This window comes from Odocoileus virginianus, chromosome 5 (genome assembly GCF_023699985.2).
Source record: "Odocoileus virginianus isolate 20LAN1187 ecotype Illinois chromosome 5, Ovbor_1.2, whole genome shotgun sequence".
Classification (NCBI taxonomy): Eukaryota; Metazoa; Chordata; class Mammalia; order Artiodactyla; family Cervidae; genus Odocoileus; species Odocoileus virginianus.
In genome coordinates, this window is record NC_069678.1 from 92,711,175 (window position 1) to 92,729,487 (window position 18,313).

Sequence of the window (18,313 nt, forward strand, 5' to 3'; positions counted from 1 at the left end):
CATATTTTTGCTGGGGTATTCTTAGAATAAATTCCAAGAAGTATAACCACCCTGACAAAGAATAAATGCATGTGTAATTTTGCTGCTGTTGCCAAATTTCCCTCGATGAGGGTTGTACCATTTTGCCTTCCCACCAGCAGGGCTGGGAAAATGGCTGCTTCCTCGTGGATTCACCAATAAAATCTGTTATTTAACTTCTGGATGTCTGCCCATGTTAGAGCTTTAATTTATATTAGAAGGATCCAATTTAGGAACAACCAGCTTAAGTTATTAGATGATCGTGTTTCTGGCTCAGAACATTTAGAAACAGTATTTTATAGATTATCTCTTCAGTGATTTCCATAAACTACCTACACAGCTTAATCACAGCAGGGCATAATTAGAACTGGGTCACAAATGCACGGTGCTGTTCATTCTTTCATGGCCAGGGTAACCACGACGACGCCTCGCAGGGACCAGGCAGGTGTAAGAAGTCAGCCCAAGAGAGGGCAGGGGAGATGGAAGGACAGACACTGAGGCCCAGAGCAGCAGGCTCTCCTGGGCTGGGGCGGTGGGAGCCTCTCTCTTTCCTGGAGGCTCAGTGGCCAGCCTGTACTCCCTCCCAGCAGACGCCAGCCCAGTCTCTGCTCTAGATGGGGGGGCTCCCAAGGCCAAGACAGGCAAGGTGCCTACTGAGCCCGAACCTGCACTGGGGGAGACACAGACAAACCAGAAAACAATGTCAGACACTGAGAGAGCCATGAAAGAGGAAGTGGATCAGGTGCAAGGGGGCTGGTGGGTGTTCTGGACGGGGTGTCCGGGAAGGTCATGGCAGCCTGCTGATCGCTGATGGCTTGGGGTTACTGCATAAGGAATTTCCACCAGTGAGCATCTGCCTATGAAACCTCAGCAAACACTTATTATTCACTCCAGCGTGAGCTTTCATACTTGAACTTTTTATGAGCAGAATAATAAGTACAGTTACAAAAAGACAATACCTTTATTTTGTATAACTCAGGGGTTATATTAGAAGTTACTATGATACTTTCAGAAGAGAACATGAGTTTTTTTATGCCCATTCTATTTTAGGGCTTAACCAACAAATCAATGTCGAAGCACCTGCTTCTCAACCTGCTTTTTTTTTTTCCTTTAAACTCCTGTCTATGTTTGAAGATGCCTCAGACAGAACCCCACCTGGCCACTGGCTATTTGGGAAATGTTTCTCTTCTGGAAAAGGGGGGATGCCAGAAGCCACCTGCCATGGCTGTCAAGGGATTGTGCTTAGTCGCTCAGTCATGTCCAACTCTCTGTGACCCCATGGACTGTAGCTTGCCTACCAGGCTCCTCTGTCTATGGGGATTCTCCAGGCAAGAATACTAAACTGGGTAGCCTATCCCTACTCCAGGGGATCTTCCAGACCCAGGAATCAAACCAGGGTCTCCTGCATTACAGGCAGATTCTTCACCAGCTGAGCTACCAGGGAAGCCAACGGGGCCACGCGTGCTCCCGCGGTGTGGAGGCCGTGCCCTGGCCTGAAGGCCTGTGAGCTGTGTGACTCAGGGCAACTGTCACCCACCCCTCTCTGGGTCTCCACGTGCTCATCTGAACACAGAGACCATTAAAGGAGCCATCATGTCCTAGCACTGCTGTGGGGTGTGGCGCAGAAGGCCTCATACGTGAACACTCCACCACTGTACTCATAACAGGCCTGCCCTGGACACAACCCAAGTGCCCTCCCTGCCTGGGTAAAGTGGATAAACAAACCGCAGTCTATTAGTACAATGGAATACTGCAGAGCAAGGAGAACCATCCACCTGCAGCCACACAAAATAACAGCTTCACAATGCTGAAAGAAGCCACATAGCAAAAACATATAGACCATTCATATATATAATTTCTTTATGCATATCCAAAGCTTTTTTTTCTTTTTTTAAAGACTAACCTGTAGGGTCAGAAACTAGCTGCCTGGGGAGAAGGGAACAAAAGAGAGCTCCCGGGGGCTGTTGATGTTCTTTCTGTTCCTTGCTCTGGAACATCACCAAGCTCTACGCTGTGGGACCTCCCTGGCGGTCCAGTAGTTAGGACTCCACACTTACACTGCAGGGGGCACAAGTCTGATCCCTGGCTGGGGAACTAAGATCCCACATGCTGGGAGGCATGGCCAAAAGGAAAAAAAACAAGATAAAGCTGTATGCTGTAATCGGTGCGTTTTTCCATATGAAGGGTCTGCTGTGGTAAAAAGAGTACAGAACTTGGGATAAAGTTAACTGCGTAACTAAATCAAAAGAAAAATGGCATGGCTACCCAGACCCCTGGACAGTGTGTTTAGAAAACTAAATGTACAAGAGGGAGGCAGAAGATGGAAGGTGCAAATAAATATGAGACACTGGCAGAACTATATTAAAATAGTGGACGGATCTTTAACATGGGGAAAAATGGTCAGCCTTACTCATAATATAAATGCAAATTAAAATTATAAGATACCTTTTTACCCACAAGATTCACAGAGATCACAAGTTTGATAACATGTCTCATTCACTGAGGTGTAAATAACAACTTCTATGGGGGCTTCCCAGGTGGCGCTAGTGGTAAAGAACCCTTCTGCCAGTGCAGGAGACATCAGAGACATGGGTTCAATCCCTGGGTTGGGAAGATCCCCTGGAGGAGGCCATGGCAACCCACTCCAGTATTCTTGCCTGGAGAATCCCATGGACAGCGGAGCCTGGCAGGCTACAGTCCGTGAGGTCACAGAGACTCAGACACGACTGAGCAACTGAGCACACAAAATGTTGACTGAAACGACTTAGCACACACATGGAGAACATGTGGGGAAATCTAGCAAACTCTGAAGTGCATATACATCTTTGTCATAAAAGTGCTCCTATAGAGGTATCTTCATGAGCCTGACACACAATACATACAAAGTTATTCATGAAAGTTCACTGTAAAGACAAAAGGAACAACTCAAATACTGATCAAGGTATGACTGGTAGGAAGCTGGCACCTTCATATATCGGAGACCACCCAACCCCAAACAGACTGAAGCTACTTACTCTTCATGTACTTATAGGGAACAACCTCTAAGACACACTGCTAAGTGATTAAAGCAAACTGCAGGCATAACATGGGTGTAGAGGAAAAAGTAACCTAGTCACCTCTGGAGGGGACCTCTGAGGGGCTGAGAAACTCATTTTATACCTTTTCATTGTTTTGATCTCTAAACCATGTGCATGTACTAATCATAATTGTTTTTAAAATAAAGCCTTACATTTAAATTAATAATATATGGTAGGATTCTCAGGTGGTGCTAGTGGTAAAGAATCTGCCTGCCAATGAAGGAGACATAAGACATGTGGGTTCAATCCCTGGGTTGGTAAGATACCCTGGAAAAGGAAATGGTAACCTATGTCAGTATTCTTGCCTGGAGAATCCCAAGGACAGAGGAGCTTGGCGGGCTGCCGTCCATGGGGCTGCAGAGAGTCGGACACGACTGAGCGACCAAGCACAAAAATATACGGTAGATCAAAAAAAAAAACCCTACTTTTTGTTTTTTCCCTTATTAATTTTTGTTTCCATCCTTTCAGACAAATGATCTTCCTGGAAACATGAGAAAATACTAGATACTCTAAATGAGTCTAAGACACCCAAGCCAGGCAAATATCTTCCAACGCCCTGGGGAGAATGAGCCGAGGACTCCTAAACCCCAGGCGTGACCGACCACTGAGAAATCAAGGAAAAAAAGGAGACAGACAGGATGTCTCGGTGGAGATGGTAGACACCTGAGTTACACACACAGGGGCTGACAGGACAGGGAGGTAACCAAGAGGATGTCAGTGGCAACTCCCCTGGCCAGGCGGTGCTGAGAAACCTGCCAAGTGTTGACAGGTGTCTGCCTACTCCAGCGTGCCCTCCACAAACTGCAGGAGGCACCAGGAGGGGAAACTGAGGCTGGCCCCAAGTCCCACAGGTAACGAAACAGGGAGCCAAGACCCCAGGTCCATGGGCAGGTTGGCTCAGGCCGGCTCCCAACCCCAATGGTCAGTGGCTCCATACTCAGATTCCAGGCAAGACTGCCCCGTGAGCGGTGCCAGGAACGGAGGAGCTGAATGTGGGGAAGGAGCTGGCAGTCGCCACGAGTTCTGCTCAGCTCACTGGGAACAGGCCGCGTCTGGCGCACTGCACTTCCTTTCTGGCAGGAATGCTGGCCAGGAGGGTCAGCCCAAGGATCATGCGGACGTTTCCCTGAGTCACCTGGCTGCGGCCCCTCCCACTCCCACCAGGTCTCCCAAGGGTTCAAAGCAGAGGGTGGAGAAACACAATCTGGGGACGATGACGGGCGGCCAGTGATTCACCAGCAAAGACCTGTCCAGCAGTTTGCAACCACAGGCCTGGATGTGCCTCTCATCCATAAGTGAGACCTCAAATGACAAAAAGACTGTGATCCTGCGTGCTCTGTCATGCTGCAACTGAGGCCAAAGCAAACACCCTCAGCAGTAAGCAACGTGCGGCCCTTAGCCTGGGACAGGCCCAAGGCCACGACACACAGGGCCGGCCGCCAGGATGGATACGTAGGCTGGGTCGTCAGACCTCACAGATCCAAAAACAACCACGGTGACCAGCACACCTCTGATTCCAGGAAGACGGCTAGACCTACTTTTCCTTATCCCTCTGGTTTCTTGTAGTTCAGTCGCTAGGTCGTGTCCAATTCTTTGCAACCCCATGGACTGCAGCGCGCCAGGCTTTCCGGTCCTTCACTATCTCCTGGAGTTTGCTCCAACTCTTGCTCCAACTCATGTCCATTGAGTCAGTGATACCATCCAACCATGTCACCCTCTGTCGCCCCCTTCTCCTCTGGCAAGTTACAGCTAAAATCTTGGACTTAGATATAAAAAATTGTGCAAAGGGTGGAGAGAAGAGGGAATGCGGGATGACAAGGCGCTGAGTGCTCTGGGGTCTCTGTTTGCCCGTCATCCTGGGCAGGGCGCTGAGGAAGCCCAGCCAGAAACACCGGCGAGGACAGAAAGAAGTTAAAGCTCACCAGAAGCCCACCCTCTCCAGCCGTGGCTCCAGGGAAGGGGAGCCTAACCAGGCAGAACCCACAGTAGGAGAGCAGCCAATAACCGCTGGACCGCAGCCAAACGTAAACAACTGCGGCCCCCCCACCCGCCCCTCGGCACCTAATGAAGGCTCCGGGGCCGGCCTCTCGCTGTCCAGAGAAGACCAAGCAGGCAAATAAGCACAGAAAAGGTCCCCAGCCTCAACAGCCGTTCCAGAAATGCTGATCAAAACCACGGTGTGACTATACACCTACCAGAATGGGCAAAGTTAAAAAGGGACAACACCAAATGCTGGAGAAGATGTGGAGAAATGGACCCAGGTTGTTGGTGGGGATACACGACCACTCTGCGAAACAATCTGACGGCTTCTTTAAAAACCAAACATGAAGCTACAAGACAACCCAGCGATTACACTTGGGCATTTTTCCCAAGACGTGAAGACCTGTGTTCACACAGAAACCTGTCCATGAATGTTTACAGCACCTTTGTTCATAACCACCCAAACCTGGAAACAAGCCAGATGCCCTTGAGTGGTAACTGATTAAACTCACGGTGGTACACCCATTCCATGGAACACCACTCACTGTGATAGTCTAAAAAGAAAAAGAAACTAGGGGCATCTCCAAGGAGCTCTGCTGGGGGAGAAAAGCCAACTCTGAAAGGTTACCTGCTACACGATCCCATTCATAGAACATTCCTGAGATTACAAAATCACAGACATGAACAACAGCCTGGAGGTCACCAGGGGTGAAGGTGGGCAGTGGGCATGGCTGTAAGGGGACCACCAGGGATCCCTGCGGAGATGGAGGCCTGGCTCTTGACCCACCATCGTCAGCTTCCTGGCTGTGACGTTTTGCTACAGTTTTGCAAGATGTTACCAATGAATGGAACTGGATAAAACAATGGATCTCTGCATGATTTCGCTTCCATGTGAATCTGCAAAGATCTCCAAAGATTTAATTAAAAATAAGTATCCATAATCAATGTTTTCTAGTAGGTAACATGTTTAAACGAAATGCCAAACATTCAGAACAATGCTGCTTCTTAAGAACAGGAGCACAGGTGGACTCAGCACAGATTAAAAGGATGCTCTTATTCTTGCTGAAGGCCTGTATTTGTAGGACTCGTGAGACTCAACCTGACGCGCCAAGGAAATATGTGGACACACCCTGGGTACACTCTCTGAGAACGCCACATCGGGTCCCCCCACGTGACACCAGGGTCACGGGGCGCGCCCTTTCCGGTTGAGACACGTGGCCTGGTGGCCGCACCTGCACCAGCCAGAGCCCAGGAAACGGCGGACTCGCTCCTGCACACGCCAGGGCCTGAAAGCTCAGTGAAGCCTGAGCTTATGTCAGCCGTGAACCCCAGGTCCTGCCCACAAACGGCGCTGCACTTCCTGGGGGACTGGCCCCAGCGCCCCTCCAACAGCAGGTGCGCGCGGAGCAGCCAGAGACATCGCCCAGACAAGCTGCCCCCCAGCTCCAGACTCACAGGGCCTAGTGCCCACCGACAGGTCCACGCACACACCCAGATACCTCCTCTCACCAACTGGCCCCACTCCCCCTCCTCCCATCCCCTCCCACACCCAACCCTCACCTCCAGGCTCCAAATTCTTCCCTTCCTCTGAGAAATAAATTCAGGCAGTCTTCCATGTGAACAAACAGACACGATCCTTGTTCCCTGGAGCTTACACTCAAATTCAGACGGGAAATCAATACTGTGATAAAGAAGTAAATTACCTAACACAGAGTGTAGTACTGGTGGTGAATCTACAGGGAAAGGAGACCTAACAGGAAAAGGAGGTCAGGGGAGGGGACGGAGGTGGGCCTCGCTGGAAAAGATTGGAAGCTGTGGGAGAGAAGCACCTGAAGCAGGAGCGCGGCTGGGGGCTGAAGTCAGTGAGCTGGGGAGAGGCCCCGGGGTCCCGAGCACCCTGTGGGCGCCTGTTACAGAGCTCTGGCTTTTGCTCCCAGGAAAACGAGGGTGGTGAACAGAGCTTATGAGCAGAAGGCTGACAGCTGACTTGGGTTGAAAAGCACCATTCTGATTGCTGTACTGAAAACTGGGCGTAGGAGGCAGGGCAGAAGTCGGGGAAGCCTAAGGGAAGGTGCTCAGCAATCCCAGCAAGGGGCGGGAGCTGCTGGATTCTGACCCCACACGGAAGGCTCTGACGGAGCCAACAGGGACCCCTGCAGCAGCCGGGGGGATGAGCTGTCATCCCAGGATGGGGAAGGCTGCAGGCTGGCTCTGCAGATGGCAGGGGAGGGGCAGAAGTTCAATTCTGGACATCCTGGGGTGCGGGTGTCTATCAAAAGCTTGACCATGCCCAGTATCTTATCTCACCCATGAGGCTTCATCACCTTGCCATCAGCCTGGCTACATTAAAAAAAAAAAAAAAAAAAAAACCAGTGAGTTGCTTAAAAAAATTAAAAGTTTTGCAGAACAATCTGATAATATCTCATCAAGCTAAAGACGCTCACACCTGGCAATTCTGCTCTTAGAAGTAAATTCTAGAGAAATGCATGCCGTGTGCCCAGGAAGACGAGTAGAAGACTGTTCCCGGCAGCGCTGCCCGAAACGCTGAAATTTGGGAAAACAAGTCAACAGTGGGACACGTCATCCACCGAGCCCCAACGTCAACCACAAAACTAACCCTGGAGCACAGGGAGCCTCAACTCACTGTACTTGTGAAAAGTTCTGAGGCTCACGTCCCGCCCCCTGGAAATTCTGGTTTAATTCTAGGGATCAGAAATGTGTCATTTTAAACACTGAACCACTTAACTAAAGGTGAGTGAGTCCAGATGGATAAAACTAGGAACCATAATGCTGAGTGAGGAAAAAGCAAGCTGCAGGAGACTGCAGTGCAATAGCAACGTTCAAACTGGCTAAACTAACTATGTATTGTTTATATCAGCACTAAGGGAGATAAAATATCAAAAACACAAAAATAAATGATGGGAGGGAGAGAAGGAAGGGAACAGGATAACAAAGGGATACAAAAGACTCCAAGGACACTCAGAGTGTCAGAGTGTCTCTTTCTTGGGCTGAGAAGTGGACAGAGTTGTTCATCAAGTTACTTTTTGAATGCCTGAAATAGTCAACAATTTTTTATAATGTTCAATCTCTTGGCATAAAAGTGTGCTCAAATATGCAGGCCAGGACTAGAGATACTATGTTTTGTGTCTATACAGCACTTATACTTACACAGTGTGTACAACGTACTGTCCTTACAGTTTACAGTAGAAATTTACAGCTTGCCTTTTGGGTTGTAGCTTGGCCTTACAGAAGGGAACGGGTCAGCCTGAAACCACGCCTGCAGACGGACTCTGCTGGTAAAACCCGGGCACCCCCGGGGAGCCTGAGCCCGGCGCACACAACGGCCCCCTCCGGCACGTGGCAGTCACACGCCCGCGCCTCTGCGCCTGCCATGCGTCTCACAGCAGACACAACTGTTCCTAATTTGCCTCTCAAATCTCTCATCCCAGAGTAGATATCCGAATCCTAAAAGAGCTGGCTGAGTGTGTGAAAATAAAGATGACGCTTTATGAAGGGAGAACGGGGGAGGCGCTGGCGGGGCCGCTCAGAAGGAAGCTTTTGGAGCCCAGCAGAGAGACTTCTCTCCCAGCACACCCCAGGCCAACCACCGGGAGCTCCCATCAGACCCAGAACCTTCCTTTGGGAGCGCTCTGAGAGCCACAGAGGTGCTCGTCCTACTGCTCAAAGGACAAGCCAGCTCCCTCAGCTCAGGACGGAATGAGAGGTGTGGACGGAGAGCCTCGGGGCAGGGCGGTCACGACAGGCTGAGACATGCGAGGGCCACTGTCCCCCAAAGGCTCGACTTCCCAGCCTCAAGGTCACCCCCAGTGACTGCCGTCAGTGCCCGGAGCTGTCTCCTGTGGTCCTCCAGCAGGAAGGACGGGTCCCAAGGCCGGCACAGGTCAGGGCAGGTGAGGCGACAATGAGTGCCAAGGGCTGGCTCCCCGGCCACTCCCCCCACACGACAGCATGGTCAGGGCAGACCCCTGGGCGCACCGCGGGACACCCAGCAGCACAGGTGGGCACCCGGCCACCACGTGCCTGAAGCACCGTCCGACACCACTGGACAAAAACCCCCCGCACCTACGGTCCCATGAATAAGGACTGGGCGGCCCACAGTGCTTGGGGACATGCGTGAAGTTTCTCCTCTGACAAAGCTCCGACAATGCAAATTCATCACTGAGAGGCATATCTGACATGCGGGCTTTCCAGCCTGGCCAGGGGGTGACCAGAGAGCGCTTCTAACCCGTGGGTGAAGTCACACCACCAAGCCTGGGGCTTTTAAAATCCCAGCCTGCCGCTTCTAAGAAACAAAAGACACAAGCCAGCCTTCTAGAGGTACTGACAACAACCTACAACTCATCCCACTCCACTTTCAATCCTTACAATCCTAACTTCTTCCCCACACAGCTTCCCATGGCCTCCTCACTCACCACACCTGGAACTCTCACCTGCTGTTCTTCCAACTTTCAGAATGTTTGCCAACTGCTCAGAGTGGGTCAGAACTGAAGTATCTCGGAGAAAAAACAAAACTCAGGTTCTAAAGCCAATGGGCAAGAACCCGAGGGTCACTGAAGCAGACCAGAGATGGGGAGCAGCCGTCAGCACGCCGCAGCTCAGCCACTGACCGAAAGAAGAGCAGAGGGGCTGTGTCCACGGGGTTAGAAACCTAGAAATACTCGGCTAAATATAGCTCCCCAGCCCGCTGGGCTGGCAAAGGTGGCCGAGAATAAGCATCTGGGCGCTCGGTCATTTCTGTCACTTCCTGTTACTCACGTCCTGCTGTTCCGATGTTACCCGAGACTCGGCTCAACACACACATCCCCACCTGGAAGCCCCCAGAGACACAGGCCATTCACAACAGCTGGGATGTGCGTAGACAACAGACTTCCTCACACAGTGTCATACGAAACACAAAAATAGACACTGGCGCAAACAAGCTCCTGGGGTGGGGCGGCAGGGGGGGGGGGCGCTGAGGGAAAGCAGTGGGGACACCGGCCCAGACCCCCAAGGTCCCCACCCGCACACTGACCCGCAGAGGCACTGGCCTGACGCTGACGGGACTCCTTCCTCCCAGAGGCGGCACCGTGCCTGGGGGGCACAGGGCAGCTGCCTCAGGGTGGCGCTGGGGGCACAGAGGGGTCCCGACCACCACTGCCACCCGACCCGCCCAGGGACCCACGGCGTCCAGGGAGAGCCAGCACCTTCTGCCAGGCCCACCTCCCGGCCCTCCTGGGGACACTGGCCAGGGGATGGTTGTTGAGGATGACAACGCTGAGGACCACGGTTGTCCTCAACAACTGGACCACACGGGATGCCCAGGCAGGCAGCAAACCCAAGCGGGCCACAGCGCCAGGCACAGGGCATCTATCGGAAGGCTGAGTTTTCAAAAGAAACAAAAAGTAAAGGGAAGCAAGATGTAAAAGTTATACCTAAAACTGAAATCTGATGAAAGCATTTCGAGTTACTCATCTATTCAGTATCTCAGCAGTGCCGCACTGGCTGTGAAATGCGTTCACAGTGAGGGAAATCTTGGAGGCGAGCGGCAGTCCTGAGCCGGCTGGCAGAGGCAGAGAGCTGCCGGGGGGAGGCGCACCATCACCCACGCCGGCACCCAGTGGTGGGGGTAGAGCGCCAGAGGCAGGAAACGGCAGGCTGGCGGGCAGAGACCAAAAGACAGAATAAGACTAACACGCTTCCAATAGCAGAACATTAGAAACAGCCTCAAACTCCAAAAACTGGGAAGTGGTGAAACACATAAATCAGGATGCTTCGTACAATGGAATACCACTCAGCCAATTTTTAAAAGGACGATGAAATACTAACAAAACAAATGAAACAGGACCATGAGAAGGTATATTCACGCATTATGTTATGAACAGAATATGTTCATAAGAAATTTTAAAAGCAGGTTACAAATTAATAAGGATAATTGATTCCACTTTTTGTAAAACTAAAGTATACACTGTCATTGTAAAACTAAAGTATACATACATCAAGTCACTAAGTTGTGTCCAACATTTTAGTCCACCAGGCTCCTCTGTCCAAGGGATTTCCCAGGCAAGAATACTGGAATGGGCTGTCATTTCCTTCTCCAGGGGAATCTTCCTGACCCAGGGATCCGACCTGTGTCTCCTGCAGGCGGATTCTTTACCACTGAGCCACCAGGGAAGCCCCAAAACTGTACATACTGGTAGTCACAGGAAAATGCCTAAAATCTATGCCTGTATCAGGGTCTCTGAGCCTCAGCACTTCCTGGGCCCAATGACTCTTTGTTGCAGGGATGGACCCCACAGCACTGCAGGGTGTTGACAAGCATCCACGGACATGCCGGGGGCACATCCTCAACAACTGCCCCCCACTCCTCGCTGTCACGAGCCAAAACAGATCCAACTGCCAAATGTCCTTCTGTGGGCAAACCTCTCCTCCCACTCGTCCCCCTGTGTCTGAGAACCACAGGTCTCCATAATGGTGTTTGCATCTATGATCTCAGTGATAAGACTACTGAGTGCTTTTTATTTGTTTTGGTTATGTGTGCTCATTTATAAAGAATGGGTTATTTGCATAAAAAACTGAATAAAAGAATGATCATAGCATTGGTAAACCATTGCAGGTATTTTTCCTATAATGCAAAATTTGAGTTGCAAAAAATTCTCACATTCTACAAAAGTGCACAATAAAAACAGTAAGTCTCCTGGGAAAGGAGGAGCCGGGGGAGGGCTGCTCAAAACCCACGTGGCACTATAGCCGAGCACCAAGAGCGCAGCAAAGTCTTGTGCGAACTTTAAAGTACAGGAGGAACTACGACAGTAAACGAAGAACCTAACGTTTCAAAAAAATGAAGGCTTCATGCAGGCAAGTTGCTGCAGCTGAGTCACAAGCCAGGCGCAAAGCAGAGGCCAAGCTTCGATAAGCAACGTGCAGCGGTGGCTGCAGGCCTCATGCGCAGGGCCGTACTTCCGCCCAGCTGGCCGAGTCCTGCTGCCAGTGACCTGGGCTTTCTGCTTCGGGGTCAGTACACGGTTTGTTAGAGAAACTCCCCACAGCAGAAAGGACTGCAACTGCATCTCCCTCTTGGCCACCGCACAGGAGGGACAATTAGCTCAAAAGTCATTAGTTCAAACACGTAGAATTATTATCATACAAGTGATAATGAACTCTAAGCCAAAGTCCTCCTGGCAACGGGTCCTGAGGGGCTGTGTGGATGGAGGGAGTAAGATGGGAACGCCTGGGCAATCTAACCTGGCAGCCACCATGTGCCACAATTTATCTGTTTCCTCCGGGACCGCTGTTCAGTAGTTAAGTGGTGTCAGACTCTCTGCGACCCCACGCACCGCAGCACACCAGGCTTCCCTGTCCTTCACTACTTCCTGAAGTTGGCACAAACTCATGTCCACTGAGTGGGTGATGCCATCCAACCATCTCATCCCCTGGGACTATTTCATGATAAATCTGCATATACTCAGGTGCATCCACAGTAAGCTTACAGTTAGCAACTGCTGAGGGGAGGGGTGGGGAGGGGTGTGGAGGGGTGGGGACTCATATGCAATCTCTACAGGCCAAGGTCTGCCTGCCACGCACTTCTCTGATCACTGAAGGTCAAGCCAGTCAAGCCATCAGACTTCCGAGAGCAAAGTGGCCTGAGGTCAGACCACCTGCATCTGCTGAGTCACCAGGTGTCTGACCCTGGGACAAAGTCTTGTGTGCACCTTTACTGATGAGCTGATTTCAGGCTGTCTGCTCCTTAAGTAAACTGCAGACCAGCTACCAGGCAGCATGCCATGCAGTCAGAAAACAAACAAAACACCACAGGAAAAAAACAAGGTCTACAAAAAATTTATGAAAGGCATATTTGTACTGCACTTCTGTGTTAAAGGAAAAAGAAAAAAAGAACATATTTAAAGGGCAGGACACACACAGCCTGGAAACCTGGAGCTGACATTTCAGATTCCCTTCCCTTCTGCTACCTCCCACAGCGTCCGCAGTAAAGGGGCACTCTGTAAGCGGTCCACGCTTCTTCTTCTCCTGCAGAGTCAACATCTGGGGCAAAAACCACTAGCTGCCTATACAATTAGCGTTTTCCGTTCTTCCTCACAAACGGACTGAGCAGCTCCTGACAGCTCCGAGCTAACAGAGCACATTCCCCCGGCCCCCCGAGCTGGGAACACAACCGAGGCACAAGCTGAAGTGCGGAGGGAGCCTCCGGGAAGCTTCTGGGGAAGACTCAGCAGCAGCCCGTGCACAGCTATCTGGCCCCAGGAAGGGGCCGAGACCCCGCCAACTGTGCTCTCCAAAGAGAGAAAGAAAAACGTCTGCCTTATTTAAACCACTGTCACCTGGGTTTTCAGTTAAACACCCCAAACGTAATCCGAATTAAGACGGATATCCATCACCACAGAGAAGAAAACCAGGCACAGGGGCAGAGCCTTCATCCAGGTAAAGAACTTGATTTACTTCGTTACAAAAGAACTGAAGACTCTCCACTCAAATGAGAGTAGCACCTGGCGGGCCTGATTGAACAGAGGGCAGTCAGGCAGAAATAACAGCTCCATGGGTCAAACCAGGGACGTCAGCTGGGGCTGGGCAGACTGCGGCATGCCTCCTGTTCTTCACAAAAAGTTTTATCAGAACACAGCCATACCTGCTCTTTATGCCTCAGGCTGCTGCAGACAGCCGGAGACCAAATAGCGGGCAAGGCCTAAAGTCCTAGCCCCTTCAGAGAAATTTGCTGCTAACCTCCAATATACATCATTGCATACAACTTAGGAGGAACATGGAAAGAACTCACTAAACATATACAGATAAACAACAAGGACACACGACATAGCTCAGGGAACTATATTCAGTATCTTGTAATAACCTGTGAGAGAAGAGATCTGAAAAAGAAGGCACACATACATGTGCGTAAACGAGTCATTTCTGCTGTGCACCTGAGGCTAACAAAACATCATAAATCAACTGCACCTCAGGTTTAAAAAAAATCTGGCGTGCAGCTGTCAAACGCAAGCTGCTGCATCGAAGGTGGAGTTTTCCCCTTGTCTCTTTCCGTCTCTGGTTCCTTAAGGGAGGGCCTTGGCTCTGCTCCCAGAGGAGTCCCAGAGAGCCTGGCAGGAAGTGTTCACCCAACAGACGGTGACGGAACACTTCCCCAAACGTGAAGGGCCACCTCTGAAGACTGTGTACATGTGTCCAAAACTACCAAGCAATTTAGGATGAAAAACTTTACAAAGTGAAAATCACCACAACACTACATACTTCTGCAGGGCTCCCCTGGTGATGCCGAATCCGCCTGTCAAGGCAGGGAACACGGGTTCGATCCCTGGTCCAGGAAGACCCCACCTGCCGCGGAGCACCTAGGCCCGTAGGCCAGCGCTGCGGAGCCCACACGCCGCAGCCACTGGAACCCTCGAGCCTGGCTCTGCCTCCTGCAGGCTGTGTGGCCCTGGGCAGCCGTCCCCCACGTGTAGCAGGGGTGGGAACAGATGGCCGTCCTGCTGCTCCGCAAGGAGAGCCTGCGCACCGCAACTCCAGGGCAGCCCTGCGCGCCCCAAGTGGGGAAGCCATGTGCAGCAACAAAGACCCCAGCATAGCCGAAAACAGATAAACATAAATCAATCTTTAAAAAAGAAACAGGAACAGAAACAATACATACATCCACATGACCCCTCCAATGCACCCTCCCCCCGCCCCACGGGACTCTCTCAATGCAGTCCTCTCTGCAGCCTGGGGGCCCCCAGCTCTCCGACCTCACTGAGACTCAGTCTGGGGGCTGAAGAGCCTGGGGAAAAGACACATCTCATGCTGAGGTCACACTGCCCTGTGCGTGAGGGTGCTCCCCGATCTCGCTCCCAGCAAAGGACTGGGCTAGCAGGAGCAGGTCCTTCCAGCCCCGGGTGGGGAGAGGGCCTCACCACTAACCCCCAGGCAACGAAAGGGGTGGTGACTCCTCCCCCCAAAACTGAGCGTAAGGAAAATGTCTTCAGACATGCTAACACTTCATTAGAAAAGCGCCCACCACCATGTGAAGGTTTCAGGTCTGAAGGCGTGAAGCAAGGCTGGAGGAGGAGACGAGATGAGGACGGCTGGATTTGAGCTGCTGCGCCTGCAGCTCAGTCGTCACGTGGTCCTGCGGGGTTCGGCCGGAAGGTGGGGTGCCCACGACTGGACAGCCGTCAGCTCTAACCCCATGTCTCACATGGGGGACGGCTGCCCAGAGGCGGCAGGTGGCTCCCCAGGGCCACACAGCTAGTAGGAGGCAGAGCCAGGGCCAGTTAAGACATACACAGACAGATGGCCACACACTGTGTCCAGGGCAATCGTGGCCCGTGGAGTGCCCTCCTGGAGGGAAGGAGTGCCCGCCCGACCTCGGGCTCTGGGGGATCTGTGTGCTGGCACGTGGACCTGGCACTCTGATTAATGCGGGAGGCCGCTTCCATCCGGCCTGCACCCAGGAAGGAAACAGGCCCCTGAGAGGCACAGCTGCTGTTCTCAGCCCCCAGCTCTGCCAAGCGAGCCCTGGCCCCCACACCCGCTCTGCAGCTGCGCTGCAGGTGCACGGAGACCCAGCCCCGACGAAGCCAAGTGGGGAGTGGGCACCAGCCCCCCTCCCGGATGCCAGGGACCTGAATGAAGGACATACGCCCTCTCAGAGAGGCCCAGGCCCACCCCCTGCCTCCTCGCGCACCCTGACTGATGAACTGTACGGGTGCGGGGCTCTCGCTGGGAGGCAGTCCAGAAAAGGGCATCTCGGGCCCATCCCAGTCAGGCAGGTACGTCACAGGCAAGGTGGCTTTTGGGATAATGCCCCTCACCAATAACCACGCCCCCCTCCTAGCTTTAACAGTTCACCCCTGTCCTCTGACCAAGCTTTCTGTATTCCTCTGGTATTTCAAGTATATTTCAAAGAAAATTAAAAGACATAATCCCAACTGCAGGATTTAACATTAAAAAAAAAAAAAGACAGAAAAAGGTTGAAGATAGTTCTTCCCACAGCAAGCCCTGACTCAGAGTCTGCCTGCCAGAGCAGTGGACAGCCGTGGCGGGAGGGCAAGGCAAGAGGGTTGGCAGAGGCCAGCTGGCCTGACTCGGGAGCCACCTCCCTCTGTCATGACACAACTGTGAAACAGCCCCACGCGGACGGAGGAGGGAGGAGATTCCCAGAGATGTCGAGGGATGGAGACAGGGCCAACAACAAATCGATCAACCCAACAGATATTTCTGGAACACCTACTTGATGCCAGCATGACTCAGGGGGCTGGAATGGAGACAGAGTCTCCAAGCCCAGGACATCCCCCTCTCTCAAGAAGTTCACACCCCTCCCTCCAATACAGAGAAAACCCTGGGCGGAAGGAGTGAGGAACCTGTCAATGTAGGTAAGAAACACAAAGTCTGTAGGGCCTGTGTCCATTTAAAAATTTATTATCAAAATTTTCAAAAGTTATTAATCAAAAACCTTCCCAAATAGAAAAATCCATATTGGGTTTCACTGGTGAATTCCAGCAAAAAATTAAGAAAGAAGTGGGCTTCCCTGGTGGCTCAGATGGTAAAACGTCTGCCTGCAATGTGGGAGACCCGGGTTCGATCCCTGGGTCAGGAAGATCCCCTAGAGAAGGAAATGGCAACCCACTCCAGTATTCTTGCCTGGAAAATTCCATGGACGGAGGAGCCTGGTAGGCTACAGTCCACAGGGTCACAAAGAATAGGACACGACTGAGTGACATCACTAACACCAAACTGGATCAGAAAAAGAGGGAGGAACAATGATCCGCACTGTTTGATAATGCGAGCTAAAATGTTTTATAAAACCAGCTTACTTACTCAAAGTGCCAAAACTTGACCAAAGGAAAAAAAAAAATTACAGATCAGGATCTCTCACGGATATCTTAGATCCAAAAGTCCCTAACAATATAGCAGCAAACTGAATCCAAACATAAGTAAAAGGATAACATATCATGAAGAAATAGGGTTTATGCCAGGAATGCAAGGTTGGTTTAACATTCGAAAATCAATTTCATTTGTCTTTTTAACAAAATAAAGAAGAAAATTCATATGATCACTTCAACAGATACCAAAAAAGCATTTGACAAAATTCAGAACCCACTCATAATAAAAATCCTCAACAAACAAGACAATCCTCATGCTGATAAAGGCTATCTACAAAAGGTCTACAGCTAACATACTCAACAGTGAAAAGCTAAACCACTGTTAATACTGGAAGAAATGAAAGGATTTCTACTTTCACTACTTTTATTCAACATTATACTGGCAGTCTCCACTTCTGCAATGAGACAAGAAGAAATATAAGGCACCTGGATCAGAAAGAAGTCAGGCTATCCCACTCTGCAGATAATACGACTATTTATACAGAGACTTCTGGGGAATCTACAAAACAACTACTAAAACTATTTAAGTTATTTTCTAAGATACAAGACCCACTCTTTGCAGCAAACAACTGGAAAATATTTCTGTTTCATTTAATAGGCACACACAAAAAAGACTATATAGGGATTAATCTAAGAAAGATATTAAAGGTGTCTACAATGAAAACTATAAAATTTTGCTGGGAGAAATTAAAGATCTAGATAAATACCAAGACATACCACATTCATGGGTAAACTCAACATTATTAAGACATCAACTGTCTCCAAACTCAACTTACAGATTCAATGCAATCTCAGTCAAGATTCCAGCAGGACCTTTTTAAATAGAAACTGACCAGTTAATTTTTACTTACATTAAAAATGCAAAGGTTTTATAATAACCAAAGCAATTTTAAGAAAGAAAAAGAGTTAAGAGGGCTTGCCCTGATTTCAACACTTACTGTAAAGTAATAGTAATAAAATAAAGTATGGAATTAGGATAGGGGCAGACATAGATCAATGAAATAGAATAGAAAATCTGGAGATAAATTTACAAATAAATAGTCAAATGACTTGACAAAGGTGTGAAGGTAATTCAATGTGGAAAGGAAAGTCTCTTTAACAAATGCAGTTGGGACAACTGAACATCCATATGGGCGAAAAATGAACATCAACTCTTTACCTCACATTATACATTAGAAGTTAACCATAAATCTTAACTGTAAAACCTAAAACTGCAAAACTTCCAGAAGAAAATCTTTGCAATGCCAAGGTAGAAAATGGTTTCATGGATACGACACGACAATGGACCATGGAGAAAAAAACTGATCAACTCAATTTCACCAAAAAGACTCCACTCTTCAAAAGATGCTATCAAGA

At 50.3% G+C, this 18,313-nt stretch overlaps 1 protein-coding gene across 5 annotated transcripts in view; it reads right to left on the reverse strand.

Moving 5' to 3' along the window:
- DGKD (diacylglycerol kinase delta) overlaps positions 1-18,313 on the reverse strand; it is a 105,476-nt gene that overhangs the window by 31,967 nt on the left and 55,196 nt on the right. Inside the window, exon 1 of one of the 5 annotated variants that reach the window (XM_070468450.1) lies at positions 9,527-9,707. The exons of the other annotated variants lie outside the window; for them this stretch is intronic. The gene's annotated coding sequence lies outside the window, so the exon portion shown is untranslated. Of the gene's footprint in view, positions 1-9,526; positions 9,708-18,313 lie in introns of those variants that run through there. 5 annotated transcript variants of the gene reach the window in all.